This window comes from Oxyura jamaicensis, chromosome 6 (genome assembly GCF_011077185.1).
Source record: "Oxyura jamaicensis isolate SHBP4307 breed ruddy duck chromosome 6, BPBGC_Ojam_1.0, whole genome shotgun sequence".
Classification (NCBI taxonomy): Eukaryota; Metazoa; Chordata; class Aves; order Anseriformes; family Anatidae; genus Oxyura; species Oxyura jamaicensis.
Genome location: NC_048898.1, coordinates 17,170,999 through 17,188,170, shown reverse-complemented (window position 1 = coordinate 17,188,170; position 17,172 = coordinate 17,170,999). Strand labels below are relative to the sequence as shown.

Here is a 17,172-nt window from a genome sequence, read left to right as displayed (position 1 = left end):
ATGTTTTCCCACCCTGAGCAGGTGGCGGAGCATCAGGCTGCCCTGCGCTCACCCGCCCAGTGTTCCCCTTCGGCCAAAATTCTTCCAAGGTGACTGGAGTTTAGGTATCTCTTTTCACAGGGCAAAGATGGCAGGGGCAGGTTTCAACAAACTTCAGCAATTTTAACCTTATTGTATGAGATCCACGCTGGTTAAATAAGCATCTTCTATAGTCAAGAGAGACAGGGAGGCGGTTCCCAGGGTGACTCACACCAGCAGTCTGAGATACCCGTGTTAGGAAAGGGTGAATCATCCTCTAGTGGTGCATCTCTAACTTTTGGATCCAGACACCCAGATCAGTTGCTGGATGCCTGTCTTTTAGATGAGTTTGGTGTGATGAGTTCCACTCCTGGATTTTAGCTGTGGAGAGACCTCAGCTCTCCAGCAGCGATCCCCAAAAACACAGGCTCTGTGCTCAGCATGAGCAACGTCATCCGAGGCGTCCCTTGAGAGCGGTGGCTTTTGCCTGTGACTCACCTTCCTTGTTTGGGAGCTCAGGAAGTCCAAAATGCCCCAAGAATTATGGGAAACTTGGAAATTTTTGATGTGCTCGGCAGATAAGGGTACATTTTTTCACACAGGAGATGATAAACTTCTGGAAAATGTTGCCAGTTGCCTGCCAATAGGCAGACAGCACCAGCGTGTTCACAAAGAGTTCAGAGAGACTCACGGGGACCGAGGTCCGAAACGAGTTGCTAAGGGCAGAGAGGTGCCCTCTGACACACACACGGGTTGTGGACACGGGGCTGGTGGCGCGGACCTCAGGCGGGAGCCAGGTGTGCACACTCCCTGCACAGCCTCTTTCATTGCCACCAATGACATGGGGTGATGGACCATCGCTGTGACACAGCACAGGGTTTTTTGGAAAGCTTCACACCGCTGTCAGGTGCTGTAACCTCTCCTCCCATCACAGCCTCAGCCACAGCATGGGGATGCAGAGAGCTGGAATCCCAGCCTCAGGATCTCACCTGGCTCTGAAGACAGCACTCCTATCCTTCCTTGTCACTCCTTCCAGCTCTTCCAGTTCAGTTCCCCCAGGCTTTGTCCTTAATGCTCCAAACTTCTGAGAAGTCCAGCCATCAAATTACCAACATGGTACACAATAAACATCAGATCTTTGGCAATGGAGCTCATAATTCAAACTCATAAATGAATGAGTATGTTCTTTGGACTAATGACCATGTAACATGCTAGGATTGATGTTGTGGAAGATATTGCAGACACATGGGAGTTTTCAGGAAATATCAAGGCTCTTTAAAAGCTCTGCTAATGATGCACTAGCTTTGTTTTAATATCCATATGGGATTTATTTTCTGTGTTTGTGAGAATTTTCTTTGTCTCTAATCTCTCCAATTCAGCTGAGTCATGAGCAGGCAAAGCATAAGGGGATGAGTGAAAAGTGCATAAAATTGGACATTTCTGTTTTGCAGAAGTTACATATACCAGTAAGAGCTTTCATTTGGATGCGGGATGAACATGACCGTGGAAAATCAAAGGAAAATCTCCTCAGTCTTTTCAGATTGATTTACAGACAAAGAGCTGGGATTCCCCAGCTCTTGTCTGGTTGGTTGTTCTTGAGGGAGTTCTGTCTTTTAGTTTTGAGTGTTTTGCTTCCTTTATTTTAGATTTTGAATCCTTCCATTATAATATATACAATCAGTTCTTTTGCACAGAAATACAGCTGGAAAGTCTTTTCCAAGCAGAAGCTAGACACATTTCATTTTGAAAATACCCAAACCGCAGCATTTCAATATGGACAGAATGATTTTCTCCCTTTTTCTTTCTTCTTCAAGATGATATTTCTGGTTTCTGGCAGCATTTCAGCTCTGATGGGACCACATTATCCGCTGGCAAGAGGTCCCCTCGGTGGAATTTAGCTGGTCAGGAGGATGACGCAGGTTCACACCCCTTGGGCTGGGCCAGCTTGGAGTCTGAGTCACTAACTAATGCATTTATTCACTTCCCACTCTGCCATTGGCTTCTTCCATGACACCGGGTAGGTCTCCTCATCCTCCAGGAATTGGCGCAGATGCTGCTTTCCTGCTCCTTAGATTTTCTGCTGTGGTCTCTGGAGAAGAGACTTCACATCTAGCACAGGGGAGCCAGAGTTTGGTTAGGGATGTTTATGGCTGTGATATGAAATTTCTGTCTTATCTGCTGCATTTGGAGTTCAGCTGCTTCTGTTTCTGTGATGCTGACAAGAGAGGTCTCCAGGGACTTTGGCTATCCCTCAGACTCTGAGGAAAACTGGACCCAAACAATATCCCATCTTTTGCTGTTTTAAACTAAACCCTTACCAGAACCCAGTTCCTGTGCAATGAGAGGACACTGCAGTATGCACTGAAACAAAAGCACCCGCACCCAGGAGGTTTTCTGTCAAGAGATTCAAAACATTTCTGCCTGCACATCTAAATATTTAATGCTTTTGAATGGTAGATGGGTCAAGGTACAGCTCTCCTAATATTTGTTCTGTGCCTGCATCCTCATCTGGATGTCCTGAGCTAACAGAACAGCACAGCCCAGCAGTAAATGCCTTTGCCATGGGAACTGGAGGCCTTTCATGCCTCAGCAGCACATTTACTGCCAGCCCCTTCTACTACCTGAGCGGGTACAGCACATACTGCAAGCATCACTGCACGCCTGGCAGGTCGTTGTCAGTAACGATCTCAGCTGAATTTACCTGCCCTGCCGAGTTAGGTTCATTCAGCCCCAGTATCATGTTGTGCTATAACAGATTGCTCCATGGCTGGAGAAACCCTCCTGTCTCCCGACTGCTGTGCTGCCCGGCAGCACATCACTGAGCTGTGCCACGGGTGAATGCTAAGCTCAGCAAATGCTGAGGACAGTCTCTTTGCCCTTTAGTTGCACAACAACGATACATCTCCATTCCGCATGGCCAGCACATACAGACATTTCTAACCCAAATGTTTGCCTGGGCGTAGCACATGGTGTCGGTGCCAATGGCTTCTGACCTCTGGTCTCCAAGAGGCAGAGCAGAGAGAGCTTTTCTGGCCTTTTGGCACCAGCTTGAGCACAAAGGGCAGTAACACCCACATACTTATAAATGTTCTTGCTGACCATTGCCATGCTCACATGTATAGGACTGCTCAGGGCATATCAAATAGTAAATATTTACAAGGTCAGGCTGGGATCAGGCACTGTATCTTTCATGCAAACCCCACTTCAGAGCACATTAGCCTGTTAAATGTCCTCAGATCCCCTCTGTAAAAAGGCTACTGTGGAGAAAGGGCTACTTCCCTCAGCACAAATAGCTGGTTCGTGGTCATGAAGAACCCCAGTGCAGCCGTAAAGGAGAGCAGCGATCATTTAGACAGTGAGTTGAAATACAATCCCTTCACCCCTTTAGTTTAAAGATAATTCCCCCATCCTCAGTGAAAGATCCGGAGATGCTCCAGGCCAGCTGGCATTGTTAAAGCACCTCTCAGCAGCAGCTCAGATTTACAGCTACTGAAAATCTGCCTCCTTTCTCCGGCATTTGGAAATGGCTTTTCCATGGCTGAGAGGACAGGGCTAGGCAGCTCTTTGTGTTGAGGGAGATGGGGATGTTGGTGCAAAACTCTTCTTACTGCAAGACAGTGATTACAAGAGTACCATCTACAAGAAACTGGCAGCAGAGGACAAGAAATAACCAAGTTGCTGGAGGGCTTTTGATTGAGCCATCAGGGTAGCGTGGGTGGGAGCTTGACAGATAGCAAATGGCACAATAGACACAGCCAGCAATGGCAATCAGTGACATAGGCAAACAATAAAAAAAGTACCTGGCATTGCAAACCGTAGCATAGCACATGCAAAGCAAATCTGTCAATAAGGGCTGCACATGGCTCCAATTTCCCAAATGGAAGCTCTGCAATAACTGGATAAGGAACCTGACTTTGTGAAACAACCAGCACCACTTATCTTAGCACCTAAATCCACAGCTAGTGGCTGTGCTTTACTGACACGTCAGCTTAGCCTTTTCACACTTTCCTCCTGGTTTATGCATTTTATCATATGAACTGCGAGCCACCACCTGTTTTTAATTTCTGATTGTGTGGAACTTCTGAACACTTTTGATATCTGCCACAAAATGCCAGCAATGTAAAGGCATTCAATGTGTGTTAACCTGCACGCTGTTGACCCCCCCTACACCATCATAGGTAACAGCTACACAGCTAGCTGCCAAGCACAGCAGCACAACCCTCTCATTTTTCTCCACAAGAAAAAAAAAAAAAAAATGTGCCTGAAGTCATTCCTTCCCCACCACAATATGCCTGAGAGAGGCACAAATTGTTTCTCCATATCAGTTCCTTCTAAAAACCCAACTCCCTCCGTTCTCTTGGTTACACCAGGCAGGTCCCCCTGTGGTTCCTGCACAGCTGACCGTGACACGGGGCAGAGCACCAAGCTGCTGAGTGATCGGGCAGGCCGGTTTCTCCTCTCCTTGCTGACTGCTCGAATCGCACTGAAAGCCAGCCTGCAGCAGGGAAGGGCATGGCCCATGGGATGGTGCTCAGGAGCCTCTTCAGTAGCTCACAGACTTCTTTATTTCAGTGTCCCATAGCCCAACTCTTATTCCCAGCCACTTTGGCTGCTCAGGCCAGGAACCTCTTGGAGGTTCAGGCTCCATGGAGGGGAAAAGGTAGGGCTTGAATAAGGAAGAGTTGCAGAGCACTCACCCCTTTTCTCCACTGTGGAGACACCCAAGATGATAACTCCTCTCTCCCGGCTCTCTGGCTGGCATTATATTCAGTCTTGCCAACTACGCACAAACTACAGCCCAGGTTTCTTTGGAGACCCTCGCTGTGCAGCCAGGAAAGGTGTTTCCTCCTTCAGCAGCAGGCTCCTCTGGGCAAAAGCAAGAGAAGCAAACTGAGACCATTGGCGAAGCTGCCAGACTGAGCCAGTGCCTCTCACAGAGCAGCCAGACTAATTGAGACCTGCTGAAGGAGCAGACAATTTCATTAACCACACGTATAGGAAAGCCCCAAGCGAACCTATTCACGAGGAACCAGTGCAGCATGCCATATGGCTAAGATCCCAGAAAGCTCTCTGGGTTTGAAGGCCTGGGCCATCCCACTCTGCCAGGTTCCCACATAGGGCAGGTGTGTAATTTGCTGGCTGCTCTGTGCCACGTAGTCACCATGCTCCTCTTAACCCTTCCAGAGCCTGCAGGGAGCTCCTTTCTCCAACCTGCAGCCAGGCTGGGCACCCATACGTTACAGCACAGGACACAGCTGGTGAAGAAGGTCATTGCTCCATACGTGAGACAGCCAGACCATCTGTAAAAACATCTGCATGTCCACATTCAGCTCCATGGTGTCAAAAGGAGTGCCCTGAAATGCTGACATGAGACAAAAATCCATGGATACTATTAAAAGTCAGAAACCAGCATTGGTTTACCTGAACTTGTTGTGTTTAGACCTCTTCAAAGTGTGTAACCAAATAGTTTTTGTCAGAAGGGAAGACAGGAAGGTTGCTTGTAGGATTGGTCACAAGCCCAGGTACAGGCTTTAAAAAAGGAAGGGAATTACATCCCCATGGATGGAGAGATCCAGGGCAAAAAAAAGTGTTGCAGAACCCAAACAGTCTGCAAAACACCAAGGAAAGCTGTGGCATGGAGGCTTTTCTGAGTCAGGAGGTATGGCATAGAGGCTCTGAGGCCAGTTGAAATGGATAAACACGGACTTCATCCATAGGAGGATGGAGACGCTAGCATTGGCATGCCCAAGTACTGATCCATGTACCTATCATTCACCTTATTCCCAGTGAACTCAGTCCCACCTCATGCCACAATATCGTGGACTCTGCCAAGGACATACTTTGGCAACAAGTCTGTACTGCAAGGGCTGATTGCTGTGCATATTGGTATCTGTCAGGGGCAATGATGCTCCGGATTTCAGCTCAAAGGCATGGGGCTTTTACAGGGATTGACAGCACAGATTTCATTTCAAGTGGGCTGCATGTTCCCCTAGTCCATTGCCTAGCCAGGTAAGTTTGCCTTCCACCATGCCAGTAAACAATGCCCTCTGGTGTCATAAAAGCCCCTTTTGTGCAATTTTGTGTGTACGTCCTAAATATTTCTATAAACTCAAATGGAGAAATAGTGACAAGGAAACATCACAAGACAAAAAGAATTGTGCTAAGAAGATACTATGTGAAAAATTCCAAAGGACTGATTAATTCTGGAGACTGGTAATCCTGATGAATTCGCAAGAACTGATAAATTTAGACCACCGGAGCCTGATACTGCACACAGCTGCCAGCAGACATTAGCATCTACAACAGGTTGTATAACTTCATTCACACACCCAGGAGGGTGTTGGCTGCTATATGCAGGTGAAGACTACAGAGTTATGTGCGCACCTGATGAAACAAAGTGCCCTCTGAAAGAATTTCTAAACACCTACCTAGAAACCACTGGTGCATCAGGATGACCTTCTGCTTCCAAGTGTGCGTGTTGGGGTTGGCCTCCCAACAGTTGCTCCAGCTGGGTAACAGTGAGCATGAATTAATATGCAAGTGAACATGTTATTAGTAATAGCAGGTAACTCTTCACATAACAGCTTGATTCTATTAATAACAACAGCTAATAAAAGATATTTTAAGAAATAGAAGTTGTGATTTGTCTCCCGCTAACAAGGAAAAAGGAATTTATAACACTTGTTTGGAAGAAACACATCAGAGACAGTGTGGCACTCAGATATCGGTGCTGGGTCCTGCAGACAACACTCGGACTGATGGTGTTGGCATAGGAGACAGCTTCTTTGACCAAACAAGCCACTGGCTATGAAACGGTCTGCTGAAATCCATGTGAAATCCTTGCCAGAGGGAGCTGGTGGGCATGGGGAATATATTCCTCCCCCTGAAACGTGCTGTAAAAAAATGCAGTCAAAGCCAGCCCTGCGGAGACATTTGACAGGAACCACGTGCATATTTGTAAGGGCAAAGGGAGAAGGTCCCACGTGAGAGCAAGCCAGCTGCCATCTGCTCCATCACCTACATGTCTTCTCTGCATGTTTCAGTGCGTGGTGGGGGACCCCAGACTGTCAGACACAACCTCGCCATTAGACTTTCTACAGAAGCAGCCTGTCACTTCAGCTTGCAATTCTTCTACAGCGTGTGCTTATTTCAGGTGTCTCCACAGCTGATGTCTCAGAGCTGCCACTGATGTCCAGGGAAACTATGCAGATTCAGCACTTCTAATGCGGAAAAACAACAAGTGTCGCAAGGCGCAACAACATTTTTCCTTGTAAGCCTCCCCCTGAATCTGCCTCCAGGTAATCTGTGTTCCCATCTCTCCAGGGCTGTCATGTCTGTGCCTCCAGTTAAGGAACAGATTTCTCCAGATTATACATAAAGAACGTGAGCTTGTCTGAATCACTATTGCAACAAAATGAGCTTGAGTAACACCAAAAGCATCCTCTGACTAACCACAGCCAGAAGCAGATGCTTAGAGGCCTAAGGAAGAACACTCATATTACATCCAGACCCTTCCTTTTAATAACCACCAGTAGCCTCATCGTCTGTGATGATCACTCGTCCCATTTAAGTTCTGAAAGGCTTGAACCAGGTCACAGTCTTGCACATAAAAGTGGCTCCAGCCCTAGAGAGAGCCTGCAGCCCAAGAGGCAAAACCCCAAATCCCGATGCAGGCACAGAAGTGCCTTACATGAGGCAGCCCAAGGCAATCACGGCAAAGCTGAGAACCCAGTGCAGTCTTTTGAGCCTGGCTCCTGGGTTATAGTCTCAAAACCATCTGTCCAAACAATGATGGGAATGATTGAACCAAAGAAACAAAGGCTGTGACAGGTGAAATATGCTTCCAGATTTCCTGGTGGCGTTCCAGACTCCATCACTGAAGTTTCACATGCACACCTAACCCCTGTGAGCACGGTGCTAACACATGCCTAGCTGAAACAGCACTCAAGCAAAACTTTCTGCTTCAGCAAGCGTGGTTCCTGTCATCTCTGATAGCTCCTCCAACCCCACCATGCTGATATGAGCAACAGCATGATTTATTAAGACACAGAGCAGTGTTTTTCTGCTGTTTCTCCACCACCACCACCCTCATCCCAGGTTCAGTGCTGGCTGTGAGCGCTTTCTCAGTTTGGGCAGCCAGTCCTGGCAGCCCAAGTGAGCTGCAATCAGCAAACATTTGCAGTTATCAGCTGGCTTCAGGCAGACCACGAAGCACTTCACTTTTTTGCCCAGCAACTGACGTGGAGAGCAAAAGAAGATCCCCAGCCTGTGGTACTTCCTGAGCCCACACAATGCCCACAGCCATTGAATTCATTTAATGCCCAAGCAAAAGGAATCAAGCCAGGTGTGATCAGAGATAAAGGGAAAAGTGAGCTAGCTCAGCTCTGCTTTAATGGTATTAGTCATGAATTTTTACTCACTCAAAGTTCTCAAAGCTCACTTTCCTTTTTTTCCTCTTATCTCTTTTGTCTGTGTGAAACAGGTGATGTGAATTGTGCTGAGACGGTCCTGAACATTTTGCTTAGCTTTGACACTTCAACCTCTATCTCAGACTTCAAGGAAAGCTTTATACTTGGTGACACCCCACATGCTAAGGGGACTCCTTTCTAAATGCTCCCTATCAGTGCCAAAATGTTATCAAATCCCCCTGTTTCAAGCAGAAACCTTCCTACTTCAGAAGGAAACACTTGTCTCTCTGCCTCCCCCTGTGCATCAGCAAGTGCGTATTTGATGGCCTGGCTGCCGTGCCTCTAATGCTGCCAAACTGCTGCTGCCAGCAGCCGGACACCCATGCAGATAGCACTTTGTCTGGCAGGGAGGCATTGAGAAAGCCACAAGTATCACATGGAAGTTCTCCAAGGCCACACCACCAGAGTTACTAGAGAGAAGCCATCAAGAGCCTCATGATTAAATGCCAGCGGTTTAGGAGCTAAATTAGTCACAGTGCAGATGGAGTGGATGAGGGAACCTGTACCAAATAACACACCCACTCAAGTCAGACTCCAGGGACATCCACTCCCTCGCCCCAGAGAAGTGTCTCTGGTCCGGCCCTACATACAACGAGGTGAACATACCAGCTCCTCCACCAGCAGCGCACAAGTTCCCACTTCCCCCTTGCCTCCTTCATTCTCATGAAGATCAAAGTGCCTTTTTTTTTTTTTCCCCACCTGATGCATAAAACATGAACGAGTCTAGGGCTCAGGAAGTTTGGATGCTCCTTCGCACTCTGCCTGTGACCTACAGAGGAACCTCAGCCGTGTCCTCTTGTTCCTTCGTCACAGGAGGGATTAGTCCCCACCTCACAGAGCCTTGTGCAACACACCCCTGCTGCAGCTTAGGCAATGTTGCTGCACGTGTTAAAGGAATAACTGGAACAGCCCTGCATCACCACAGGCTCAGGGAATCGGTTATTTTGAAACATCCCAAGGCCTATTTGGTTATGTGCTTTTGCCTAAGAACATGCTGCAGGTGGAGATGCGAAGTCAACTCCAGATCAAAATGCTTTAAAAATATAGATAATTAAGCAATACAAAGGTTTGCTATTGCTTTATTTGCTTAGTGATGAAACAGCAAGGAAAATATAGCTATTGGAAACCTTTCAGCTAGGATATCTACTCTTCAGATATCAAAGAAGACAGTAGCTGTTCAGAGCTAGTAAGATTCCCTATGGACGCTGTTTGAAGATCAAACATCTGCAATTTTACCTCAGACAGGACAGCCTGCCAACTACCACAGGGACATGGTCACACTAACAAAAGCGCCAGATTTTCTGTTTGTCTGCAAACAGCAGGGCCAGAGAGTTGCTGAATCTTTGGCTGACCACAGAAACCAAAGAACAGTAAACTTCACGGGCGATAAGACTGATACCAGGCAACAGGGAAACCAGCTGATGGATGCACATCACACGCTCTGACACGGGAGGAGCACAGGGGTTACCTAAGTGAAATGAACTGGCCAGGCACGGCCAGCACACAAACACTCCCAAGTCTGAAATCACCCAACCAAGATAGGAGCTCAGGAACAGACCTCATCACAGGGTGGCCCTAGCCTCCAGCTCCTCAGATGACACTGCCTAAGCTCTGCCCTCCAGCACAGGGCCTGCAAGGTCACCAGCTGAGAAATGTCCTGGCTTGGGCAACAGGACCTTGCAGCTGAGCTGCTCTGGTGTAGGAAGAGCCTATAGAAACGCTTACAAACTGTAGACCCTCAGGATTGCTTCTGATTCCTAATCCCATACCCTAAAGTCTTTTCCTCTCTCACCAGAGCATACCTAATCCCAGAAAACAGCTGGAAGCTAGGGAGAATTGCAAAAGATAACTCCCTCCTCAGCAAAATTAAATTATCTTTCCTGAGAGCAGACTATGCTTTGTTACGCTCCCCTTCCTCTACATGGTACCAGTCATAATAGGTAGTTTCCAAATACATCTTCTTCCCCTTTTATCAAGCAGCTGTTTTACAAGACTTAAACAGCTGCCTAACCCACAGACACAACTTCTGATGTTCGGTCTCTAGATAGACACTACGAGTTTTGCTGCAGCCTATCATCCCCATAACACATCACATCAGCAACATCCTACATAGCCTTATTCTCAACCCTCTTCCTCCCCCCTCCAGCCTTTTGAAGGCTCCTGTCCCAGCAGGCTCCTTTTATAGCAGAGCCCCCCTGCTCAGCTGCCCTCCATCCCCCGGCACCTCAATCCCCACACCTGGAAGGGGGAAGGAGGCAGGAGGCACAGCTGAGGTTCTGCCTGCCTCCCTGTAAGAGGTCAGTTCGCCTTTCCTCAGCAGAGAAGTTACAAACTGGTGCTGATTTCAGTATGAACTATCCAAAGTGGATAGATGAGACCTAACAATGCCTGAAAAAAAAATATTAACATATTTGGGTGAACATAAGAGAAGGAATCATCATTTTAGCCCTGAATAGAAGACATCCAGCCCTATACATATTTTTACATATGCTGAAGGTGATTTTAGAAATCCTGCCAAAAATACTGTGAAGGGCTGTTTTCATAGAGCAGGGATACTATTATTATTATTATTATTGTTATTATTATTATTCCTCCTGGGCATCAAGATTAGAGAGGTTTTTTTATTTTTTATTTTTTTCTTAGGAGTTCTGCTCTTGGAAACTCACTTACGGTCACTAGTACCTTGGAAATTTTGGCTTTTTTCCACTCAAGATAACCCAGCAGAGGGGAAGGGAGAACAGCTCCAAGCTCTGCTCCACTTCAAACAGCTCACTATTTAGCTGTTATTACAAATGGCATGTCTGAGGCCACCTTCTCCCCATTATCCTAGGGCTTATCACATTTTGAATGTGTGCTTTGACTCAGCTCAGATGAAGCCTCAGCAACATCTGGTGGTGGTCTAGACCAGAAGAGTCACTCAGCTCTCCATCAGAAGTAGCACGTGAAGGACACACTGGGGCTGATGTCATGAGAGGGCATGACAGTGGGGACAGTTCCTGTTCTGTTGGGACATTGAGGAAGGTCCTTTCTTGTGACGTGTAGGGTGCTTACTTCTTCAGTCCATGGGGAAGACAGTGGGCATGGTAGGACTTCTCAGAGCTCTCCCCTTCTACATCATCAGTGCAACTGCTCAGGGTCACTATGGCCAGAAATGATTGCAAACTGCTCTTCCTTTGGCCAGACATTTGATAGAGTGCCACAATATATATTTATTAAGGGAGTGGAGAAATCCTAACTGGATAAAAATAGCAAGGCCTGGATTAGAAACTAACTGGCAGATGAGGAACAGAGCTTCACTGTTGCTTCAGGATGCCTGCTGTCGCCAGAAAGATTCCGTGTAGTGTTGATGTGGGTTTGCTAAACTGGGGCAGAGAGACACAGAAGACACAAAAGTGGCCTGAAGAAGCAGAGTGAGAAACACCAGGTCTTCTGGATGACTGGCTGATATCTTTATCAAGAAAAAAGAATACACAAATGGCTTTCTCTGGTAGAGGCTGTACACTCCAGGCAGCCCAGCAAAGCTGGACAACATCCCATCAGAGGTGAGGTGCACAGTGGGGTTCAGTCTTCTGCTGTGCTAGAGGGGAAGTTTGCTCTCTTAATAACAGGAGAGCAATACTAGTGCTCCTCACGTTACTCACAGAAAAATGACAAATGTCCCTGTTTAAAAAGTCCTCTGCCAGGCTTCTTTTAGTCAAAAGGGAGTTTCTCTTATGAACTGACACCTCCTACTTCCAGTGATGTTTCTAATGAACAATGAAAAATAGGGAAGGGACTGGAGTTCCCTATCTGCACAAACCTTTGTGTTGTTTTTTGGTTGGTTGGTTGGTTGTTTTTTTATCAGATGGATCAACCAGTATCCCTTGTAGCCACGTGTAATGGAGGTACCAGCTCACCCTCCTGTGCCAGTATGCCCCCCTCTCTAAGGAGGTGTTCCCTGCAGAGAACCACCACAACTGCTAAAAAATCCTCCTCGGGGATCCAAGCCCGGGAGCTGACTCCTTCTTCCCACACAGAAGAAATCTTGCAGCAGGCAGCGGAGATGGCACACTCATCACATCTGAGGTATGGTGCTGCCACTTGGAGGGCAGTCACCTCCGCCTACAGCCCAGGTGTCACACCTCCAGTCACACCAAACTCAGAAAGGGGTTTTACACACACAGACATGCACACGTGCACACACACACACAGTTTCCTCCATCATTTCTTATCACGCATGATCTAGAGGCAATAATGCCAAGGGAGTGTTCAGGTAAATTAATTTATATGAAGACTTTGATGCTTATAATGAGTGAAAGCTGCAATCAAGATCAAGGTCCCTATTTTGCCAGGTGCTCTACAAACCCACTCTGGAAGATACTGTCTCCAAAAGCCTATAGTTTAAGTAGATACTTTGGCTGTGGAGGAAGACTGGGGCATGTGAAAGGGGAATAAGTTATCCGTGGTCAAAGTCTGAGCTGGAATTAGAAGACCCTGTTTCCTGAGCAGGATGTGCTCTCTCCCCTGAGCATCACCACCTACCAATCACTGATACAGTCTGTAACTAGGCATAAAAAAAACCTCCCAGAAACCAGCCACACTTAATTCTTGAAGACATTTTGTTCTTTCTCTGCTTACAGAAGAACCCAGGCGGGTAGGGCTGTTCCAGCAGCTGCATGCAAGGCTTCAGACGTAGCAAGAGCAGACAGACTCTGGCTGTAAGAATGACTCCTGTCATGTGCAATCATCTATCAGCACGCCCTGTGGTGCTAAAAAAAGAGCCCTTCACAGAGCGCACAGTGTGCATTGTCGGCTGAAAGAAGAGCTGAGACAGCATCGCCATCCCCGTGCTGGAGAGGGAACTGCAGCGACTGCACGCCCCAGGTTCGTGCCTTCACTGCCACCAAGGGTTATGTTGTACTCTTCGCTCACCCTGATGACACGAGATCTGAATCATTTTGCCATATTTCTGAAAGCTGAGCAGAGGAAGGGTGGGATTCTTCTTCTGAACAACTGCTATGAAGGCTGGCAGCAGAAACTCTGGGAGTTAGCATGAGTTTTGTGGTCGTAACAGGTAACAGCAAAGTTAGGTAAAGTACCTAATTCCAGAAAATATCATCTGGTGATGGATTAATGTGGTAGCAGTTGCTTTTTTTTTTTTTTGGCCTTCTCTCTATTGTTGTGACATGGATGGTGTAATGAATGCTCTGTGTCCTCTAAACACAGGGCTTATTCCTACTTTGCATGTATTACTGTAAAACCGGTGCAACATCACTGTTGATTTGCACTCTGAGACCAGATGCAGGTCACCAAATAAACTCTGGTGCTTGGGAAGCCCTCACTTCACACAGGATCCTCTTTTGCACCTGGTAGGGTGCCATCCCAGTTCACTGAGGTCTCAGCCCCAAGCAGCCCCTGGCCAGAAGTCTCCCATTTCACAGGATGGCCTTGCACCCACCTCAGTAGGGTTCCGCCTGTCTCAGCATTGACGTGATGTAGGGAGCAACTTCACTGCCCTTCCTCTCCCAGGTAGCAGGCTCTGCTCTGCTGTTTTCAGCTCAGATGTATCATACGATACATCACCTCACTGCCTGACTCTGGGCAAGTCGTTACCTGTGCCATGCTGCAGTTGCCAGCCTCCACTCAACAGCTGATGTTTCATAAGTGTACCGAGAGGCTGCAGTGGACCATGTCTTTGGATGCTGCTGTGATGGAGTTTCAGACACAAATGACTTTGTAAAACAGTGGTACAAGCAAGCTTGACAGCTATCAGTTATGATGAATGAACGTAGCATGGCCAGAACAGAGTTCGCTGTCGTGTGCTTACATCCCCCAGCAGCACCTGACCAGAATGAATCCCTCTTTCCTAAGTGGCCTTCAACATTCACACTAAGCAAAGGGTTATTGTTTCTTGTCATATTTTTATTTCCTTCAGTCTCTGGATGTCTACTTTTTATGGCTTCAAGGAAAATCTGTTCAGCTTCATCAGGCCTTAGCCCACGCTCTTAGCCTCATCCCTTTAGACAGGAAAAGAAATACCTCCTTCAGAAAGCATTATGCTTCAACAGCACTCCTCTGGCAGCCCTCAACAGTGGGGAACACAGGTTGACAGTATGAAAGCCAAGGGTCTTATTCCCAACAGGCGAACAAAAGTGCTGCTTTGCTATTTATGTAGCACCCTGTTTCTTGGGAGATTTAGAACTGAGGTCAAGGTTGTCCAACAACAGCGTCCACAACATTTTTCTAACAGCCATCAAGAAAAGTGCCTCATACTTAAGATTTTGACAGGATCTGGATTCTGTCTTCATCACCAATGGTATTTGCAAAGGATTTGTAATACATGGTGCCAGTTTACTCTGAATGTCTTGAAGCTGTTTCTTCATCCCAGCTGTCTGATTCAGCCTCCAAACTCCTGATCGTCACCTTTTATTGGGGCTGACTGAATATTTTGGCAGTAGAGATGATCCTGGTCAGTACAAATGGACACTGACGCTAGAGCCAGAACCTGAGCCCTGGGTTTTATTAAGAAAGGATTCAGCTTTCCTTACAGCTCACTGAGAGCCACAGCACCCCATAGGCTGGTCCGATGATCATTGCTGAAGTGCAGCCACTCCCAAGGTGGAAACAAACAACACAATGAAAGCCAAGAGCAGATTTTGGCCAAGGACAGAGCAAGAAAGATCCAGTATTTTAATGCATGAGCACTGAATGCATGAGATCTCTCATGCAAGCAGCCAGGATCCCCACTCAGCCAGTTTGGAGCAACTCAGAGAGGTCTGAATGCCTTTTCAGCCTTCCCGCCTCCTATAATCTATCGCGAGCTTTTTGACATTTGATGCTCATCAGAAAGCCTCATCGCCTGCAGCTCAGGACTCTCAGCTTGCCTTTCATTTGCAAGAACAGCATGTTCCCAGCCCTGCCGATTCCAGAGGAAACAAGCCCCAAGAGTACCTTAAAGGCTTGGACACAAATAGCTCTCACTGTGTATTATTCTCAAGCCAGTCTCATGATTTTGCAGGCCTGACTCATTGCGGGTAAATGCCGAGGGTTAGTCATGTTAGTCATCCGTAGGCAAAGAGAAAAGGACCTCTCTGGGCTCGTGCCAGCACAGTATTTACTACTGTTTTAGGGCAAACAGCTGAGCCACGACTGCGGGCCCCTGACCTAGGGGGTCGTCCTACGATCTATCGGGGGCATGAGTGTGAAAATGTGGTTCCTGATCTGCTGTGCAGAGCATCCACCTCCCTGTCAAGGGTCAGCGAGCACCTGGCCCTTCCCGAAGTGTCGGTAGAGGACTCGGCAGCAGCCACCACGCTGCCCAGGGATGAGTGTGCCACGAGACACGTGTGGTGGCCACAGAGAGCACGTGTCAGGCTGCTGCCAGCCCTCCGCACGCATCTCTGCTCCTCTGCTGTGACGTCTCTCAGTTTTTCATGGTTTTTGCCCATGCTGGGGACTCCAGGTGCTTTGTCCTGGAGGACAGGGGAGGATTTTTATGCCAGGATCCCCTGCAAAGCCTGGACACGGTGCAGTGCGGTGAGGTGGGAGCACCATCTGCCGGCTGCCGAGCAGAGGCCTGCAGCCATCCGCGGCGACGCATGCCTCTGCACGCTCATTAGGCTGCATGGCAAATTAGTGAAGGAAAAGATCACAGGATCATGTAAGACCCGCAGATAAAGCTCCTCCTGCCCGTGTTACAAAAGGGACTCCAAGCCAATCAGTCTCTGCACCAGAGACAAGCAAAATCGCTCCAGCGCAGGCTGGCCAGCTGTAAGCCGGCCGGGGCTATTTGCAGCTCCTGCCGAGCTCGCTGATGGGTTCAGCTAAAAAAGATCAAAGCATGCCACCGGGCAGATTTCTTAATGAAAGGGCTTGATTTTGCTCAGTTTGAAATGGGGTTTTGTTTCCAAATATTCCTGATAGTAATAATATTGAGGGGAGCACAGGGAGCCTGAAGAGGAAACAAAATGCATGCCTGTGGTGCAACAGGAACCTATTTCAGCAGCTCCCATGCAGAGTTTTCTTGGGTTCCTCAGGCCTGCCAAAGACACCCATGAGCCATTATTTACACTGCTCTGCTCGACCACCTTCCTGCTTTTCCTGCCTCATCCTCTTGAGCTCTGGACCTCTCAAATCCAAAGACCTTTCCCCCTCCAGCTACCAGCCCTAAGCCCACTACAGCAGGGTATCTTTGACTCCCCATGACTCAGTCTGTGGTGGCCCACACAAACCTCTCTGAAAGACAGTGGCTGTGTCCAGGCCAAGCAGCAGCACATGGCCTGGGCTCCTGGTCCCCAGGGGAGAGCATGGGAGCCCAAATTTCCTTCGAGGACAGGAGTGAGGTGCGGCTGGCAGGCAGCCGGGGCACGACGCTTGAGCTGGGAGCTGGCGGGGTCCCTCTCACGTCCAGGGTGATCTTGTCTCCTGCCAGCCAGTGAGGAATGTGCTTTGACTTGCTCAGTCCTGCTCTTCCTAATTACACCTTCCTGGAGTGCTGCACATAATTTCCCTCTCACCCTGACTGTCTTGCTTCTCCAAGCTCATCCTGCTGGTCCTTCGATGGCAGAGCATCCTCTCTTCCCCCCCCTCAAACACACACACACACTTTTCTGTGATTCTCAAGAGGTGGTTCATACACAGGTACCCACCCCTCAGCACTTCTGTCCCTTTTGGTGCCCAGTCAGAGCATGCTGGCAACAACTACTCT

General features: G+C 48.0%; 1 long non-coding RNA gene across 2 annotated transcripts; it reads right to left on the bottom strand.

Annotated features, from left to right (window-relative positions):
* Positions 1 to 1,110: 1,110 nt before the first annotated feature.
* LOC118169317 lies at positions 1,111 to 10,196 on the bottom strand. Of its 2 annotated transcripts, none has more exons than XR_004752021.1 (2): positions 6,447 to 10,196; positions 1,111 to 4,979 (listed from the first exon to the last, which is right to left on the bottom strand). It is a non-coding gene; the product is annotated as an uncharacterized LOC118169317 (long non-coding RNA). The 2 variants fall into 2 exon arrangements; XR_004752022.1 differs by having other exon boundaries at positions 1,111 to 4,976.
* Between the last annotated feature and the right edge of the window lie 6,976 nt (positions 10,197 to 17,172).